We start from the raw sequence: 6,000 nt of genomic DNA, 5'->3' as shown, positions 1-6,000 counted from the left end.
TTGAAATTATTCAAATCTGTTTTACAGGAAGCTTTACCTGAAAGATTAGATTTGCATAATATATACGTCACTGTGTACGTCAACAGAGAACCACAATTTCAGGTCACACAGAGTTTGTGTGCACTAGATGTGGGTCTCTGGCATTTCGTCAGCCCACGTGAGTTGTGTGGATATAAAGGGAAAGGTTGAGACGGTGTCGGTTGGAGTTCCCGGGTAGCTGAGTTGGCAGAGCGCTGGTACGTTCAACCAGAGGTCCCGGGATCGATACCCGGCCCCGGAACAATTTTTCCCTTGAAATTATTCAAATCTGCTTTACAGGAAGATTTACCTGAAAGATTAGATTTGCATAATATATACGTCACTGTGTACGTCAACAGAGAACCACAATTTCAAGTCACACAGAGTTTGTGTGCACTCGATGTGGGTCTCTGGCGTTCCGTCAGCCCACGCGAGTTGTGTGGATATAAAGGGAAAGGTTGAGACGGTGTCGGGTGGAGTTCCCGGATAGCTGAGTTGGCAGAGCGCTGGTACGTTCAACCAGAGGTCCCGGGATTGATACCCGGCCCCGGAACAATTTTTCCCTTGAAATTATTCAGGATGCCCTTTATCACCTACCCTGTTCAACATCTACTTGGAGGATTTAGTGAAGAACTGTTTTCAGAACATGGGGGAGTGATAGTAGGAGGAAGAAGAATAAACTGTATCAGATTTGCTGATGATATGACATTGTGGATATGCTACTGGAGCTAAATGACAGCTGCGAGCATTACGGAATGAAGATAAATGTGAACAAGACGAAGACCATGTTCATAGGAAGAAAAGTAAAGAAGGTAAACTTGCGAATTCTAAATGAGCCAGTAGAGCAAGTGGACAGCTTCAAATACTTGGGATGTACTATAACCAGTAACATGAGCTGCTGCCAAGAAGTCAAAAGGAGAATAGTAATGGCTCAGGAAGCTTTTAATAGAAAAAGGAGCATCTTCTGCGGATCTCTGGAGAAAGAATTAAGGAAGAGACTAGTGAAGTACTGTGGAGTGTAGCATTGTATGGGGCAGAAACATGGACATTACAATGAAGTGAAGAGAAGTGAACAGAAGCATTTGAAATGTGGATATGGAGAAGGATGGAGTGTGTAAAATGGACAGAGTAAGAAACAAAGCTGTGTTGGAAAGAGTGGATGAAGAAAGAATTATGCTGAAACTGATCAGAAAGAAGAAAAGGAATTGGCTTGGTCATTGGTTGAGAAGGAACTGCCTACTGAAAGATGCACTGGAAGGAATGGTGAACGGGAGAAGAATTCGGGGCAGAAGAAGATATCAGATGATAGACGACATTGATATATATGGATCATATGTGGAGACAAAGAGGAAGGCAGAAAATAGGAAAGACTGGAGAATGCTGGTTTGCAGTGAAAGACCTGCCCTTGGGCAGAACACTATGAATGAATGAATTCTGTAAGTTGGTTTGTAGTATGTTACCTTTCACAATAAATGTAACTTACAACTAGAGTATTCTTGTATGGTATAATTTCTTTCTCTCATTAATGAAAAATGTGAAAGGAATACCACAGTACCCTCTAGGGCCCATTGTTCCATTAATGGAACATGCCAGTTTACAATGTTACAGAACTCCAAATGTGAAATTATTTTGAAATCGTATTTCACTGTAGTAACAAAAAAAAAAAAAAAAAAAAAAACTAAAAAAAAACTGAAAAGTCGGGCTTAAATGGTTTAAATTCTGTGTGCTTTTAATAAACATTTTGAAGGTGAAGAATAAAGCTGAAGTTATAAGATGCAAAATAAATTACAGTTCATCATCCCGTCTCACTATGCAACACGTTTTATTGTCCTAAACATACAGAATCACTTATTTTCATAAGTTATAAACAATAATCAAACCAACACTTTGGTTATTGACTGCTACTTGATTAAATGTCTCACTGGTCCATGTAGCAGGAACAAAAATAAAGGTAATTTACTGAAAATATATGGAATGAAGAGATCTATTTGAAAGTGCAAGTTCATGGCACTCTGTATCACAATTTATTTCAAATCAGAAAATTTAAAAACAGTTGTGTCAAAATATGGATTTGCTCAGTTAAATGAACACTAACCCTACCAGCATATTCAGAAAAATAAATGACAAGACTCGTACTTTTAACATTGGTATTGTCCCAACTGTATTTTACAACCATACACGTAACAATTAAATATGGCCTTGTCTGTAATGACATTTAAATCTGAATTATGCACTATAGCAGTGCAATTCTACAGACCAGAGGTTCCCAACATTTTATTGCTTATGGCATACCTTAATTGAATATAAAACAATGCAGCACACGTGATGCCTTAATTTGAAAGTACAATCAAACTTCTACTTAACAATATGTGGGCCCTAGCAGGTTGTATTGTTATATCAGGATTATTGTTATATTGACAATCTGCGATTTATCACATAGGATAAAAAGAGCAAACAGAGTACCATTTAACCTACAGGTTAATACTAGGAGGTAACATGTAAAGGAACTAAATATAATAAATCACACATTTATGTATTTATATTTTGCAAAAACAGATTTAATACAGTATTGTATTACTGAATACATCTATCTTTTTAAGAAATCTGACATTTTTCTTTGTTTTTTATTCTTGATGGCCCCTCTAATAAACACTGACCTTAAAGATTCCAAAGCAATTAGGAGTTGTTCCTTTGTAACACATTGAAGAGAACTTGCAGCACACAGAATTTGTTCTATGTGTCCAAGCAGTTCTAAATAAGATACTTCTCTGGTTCCTACATCATTATCGTCACAATCATCATCTGCGGAATCTTCATCTTCACTGCCTTTTATCTTCCCATTCTTCAATTCTGCAATTATAAATTCATCAATGCACTCCGTAAACACTGATATACACCATCGTCCACTGACATTTAATCAACGATTGGTGCATCAATTTTCTTTCCAGTGACTTTTTCGTACAATTTCAGACATTCCCGATGGTTGTCTTGTGTAAAGTGATCAGACGTTCCATTTTGAATGGGACTGTACCATTTTTCAACCTGTTGTCCCGGTGTCCCAATAGATTTTGTTGAGATGTATCTTTGTTCAGTTTTGTTAGAAAATGGAATTTAATTTTAGTCTCTATTTTCGTTAACGTAATATTTTTAATTATTCTACATACTGAAATCCGTTTATGGCAAGGTAACTATTTTTACGTACATAACAGATAAGCTAAGAGTAAAGAAGGAATATAGCAGGTTGTGACTATTTGTTACGAGCAAGAACCAGTATGGCAATGCCGCTACCCTGCCTGCATTTGTTTCCCTTGCTTGAAGTGAGTCACTTTGCTTCACTAGTTCACTTCAGTTCATTCTCTCAGCAACAACAGTTGGAGTGTACTGTGATGCAAGATTAAAGATGCCAAAACAAAAATGTATGTTCACTACTGTGTTGCAAAAAAGGTGTCTTATGACTTAGAATTTATAGCGAATTTAATGCAATTCAACTCCAATTAATTATGTATAGATCAACAAATACTTATTTCCTATTGTAGGTACCTGGTACACATTCATAAAGAAAACGCTGACTGATTGTGATGTTCATTGCACCATTTGTAACACCAAATTTTCTGTGTCCCATGGAGGGAAGAGCAACACTGAACATTAAAATCAAAAGAGCAACCTTTAACAACATCTAAAATCAAACAAACATAAAAACGCAGAAATTGCGGTACCATCACACAGAAGTATAACTTCATTTTTCTGGCCAACTTCAGCAACAGACAGTGAACTGCACTTGGCTGCAATTGAAGGAGCCTGGGCTTACCACGTGGTTGAAGAAAATCATAGCTTTCGCTCAAATGACTATGCTTCGAAATTAGTAAGAAATTGGTTTGAACAGAAATTCTCTTGCAGTCACACAAAGTGCGAAGCCATTGTTGTGAACATACGTGCACCTCATTCTTGTGAAATATTGCAGAAGGAAATGAAGTCAGGTTTGTCACGGTGTTTACAGATGTTTCTAATCAGGGAAAGAAATAGTAATATGCGTTACAAGAGTGGTATGTTGACATTTTCATGTTCAAGGAAAAGAATGAAAAAGCGAAACGTAGTTGAGCTTTTTTAATTCCCGAGAACATGAAAACAAACATACCGCTCGTGTATCGTACATTATTTTGTGCGAAGATAGTTTATTACATACCTGAAAGAGGAATTTCTAATTAGTTGCAATGAAATCTCCATCTTGGTTTCTGTTCAATGACGGCAACTTTGGAAAACACATATATCCATCTTCAACATTGTTCCTATAAAATGTTTTCTGTGTTTACCATACTGCAGCAGGCCGTGATATACGTCTGTCTTTTTTTTTCCCCCAGTCTATGATGAGTCTGGAATCTTGTTGATTTTTTCACGGCTTCCTTAATGTTACTTGCATTACAAGTGCAGTAACTTTTGTGGTGTTGTAGAGTTTACTTAATTTTTGCAAATATTTAAAAACAATAATTAACAGTGCAATTTAGGTGAAAATGCAGTGGTAAGTTTCCAATTTATAATTATTACTATATCGAACGTCTTTAAAAATAATATGTTAAAAGCCTAAAGCAGTAAAATGAATATGACGCTTAAGCGGTAAGAATAGGGAAATTGTTATGTGTGTTACGTTGGGAATACTGAATGTGGTATTTACACTTACTGCATATTGGTTTTGTGTGGAAAGCAAGCAAATACGCACGATCTCGCACAAAAGTTTTTTCCTGTTATGGTTAGGTACTTTTTACCCCTACAGTGTGTCTGTGTTCGAATTTTGAAACTTGATGAACATCCCGGCGAAACAGCAGATATTGTTACCAGTTATCTGACTGATGTGTTTGCAAAAACCAATCTCAGTAGCATGATAATTGCATTCTGTGGTGACAATACCAACAGAAATTTTGGTGGGGCAACATGTAAGGGCTCCAGAAATATTTTCCAAAAACTTAAAAATGTTATTACATTGTGAAATCCTTGGTGTTGGATGTGCAGCACATATAGTGCACAACACAATTAAGACTGCTGATTGTTTACCTTCCAATGCAGAACTGGTTATTCACAAAATATACTATAATTTTGACACATACACTATTAGAGTAGAATCACTAAAGGATTTCTTAAGTTTTGCTGAGATTGAGTCCGGAAAATTGTAATGTTATACAGTAGCATGCAAATTAATCCGAACAACGTAATTACTTATGCAAAAACACTCAAACGGGATAAAAAAAAAAAAAGGATCTAAGACATACCTCAGTAATCTATGTGGCCTCCCTTGTTCCTAATAACAGCTCTGAGACGATTTGGCATGGATTCCACTAATTTCCCACAAATATTCATTTCTTCATCGCGAAACCATACACCAATGAGGGCAGAAATCATCTTCTCCTTTGTAGAACAATCCATGTTTTGCATTCTTCTTTTGAAAATTGACCACAAGTTCTCAATGGGGTTGATGTCGGGTGAGTTGCCTGGCCAGGGGAGTACCTGAATATTCTTCTTGTTGAAGAATTCTGTAGCTTTTCGAGATGTATGGCATGGTGCCAGGTCTTGTTGGAACACACCTCTGCCATCCGGAAATGATTTTTGCAGCTGGGGTACGATTCTGGTTTCCAATAAGTGAATATATTTGTCAGAATTCATCATTCCCTTGATAGGTATTAATGCTCCAGGCCCTTCATGTGTAAAACAACCCCAAAACATTACTTTAGGGGGTATTTGGGTGCTTGTTGGAGATGAGCTGCTGTTACTTTTTCGGATCCTTTCCGTACATAAGAATCATGGTGGCCGTGGACCTCGAAATGAGACTCATCGGAAAAAAGTACATTCTTCCAGTCATTCACTGTCCAGTGTTGATGTAATTTTGCCCACATTAAGCGTTTTTTGCACATAACAGGGGTTAGCAGTTGCTTCTTAATAGGCTTACGAGCCCTTCGTCCAGCTTCCAAAAGCCTACGCCGCACTGTTGTGACG

The sequence above is a fragment of the Periplaneta americana genome, chromosome 10 (assembly GCF_040183065.1).
Source record: "Periplaneta americana isolate PAMFEO1 chromosome 10, P.americana_PAMFEO1_priV1, whole genome shotgun sequence".
NCBI classification, from domain to species: Eukaryota; Metazoa; Arthropoda; class Insecta; order Blattodea; family Blattidae; genus Periplaneta; species Periplaneta americana.
This window is presented reverse-complemented; position numbering follows the sequence as displayed.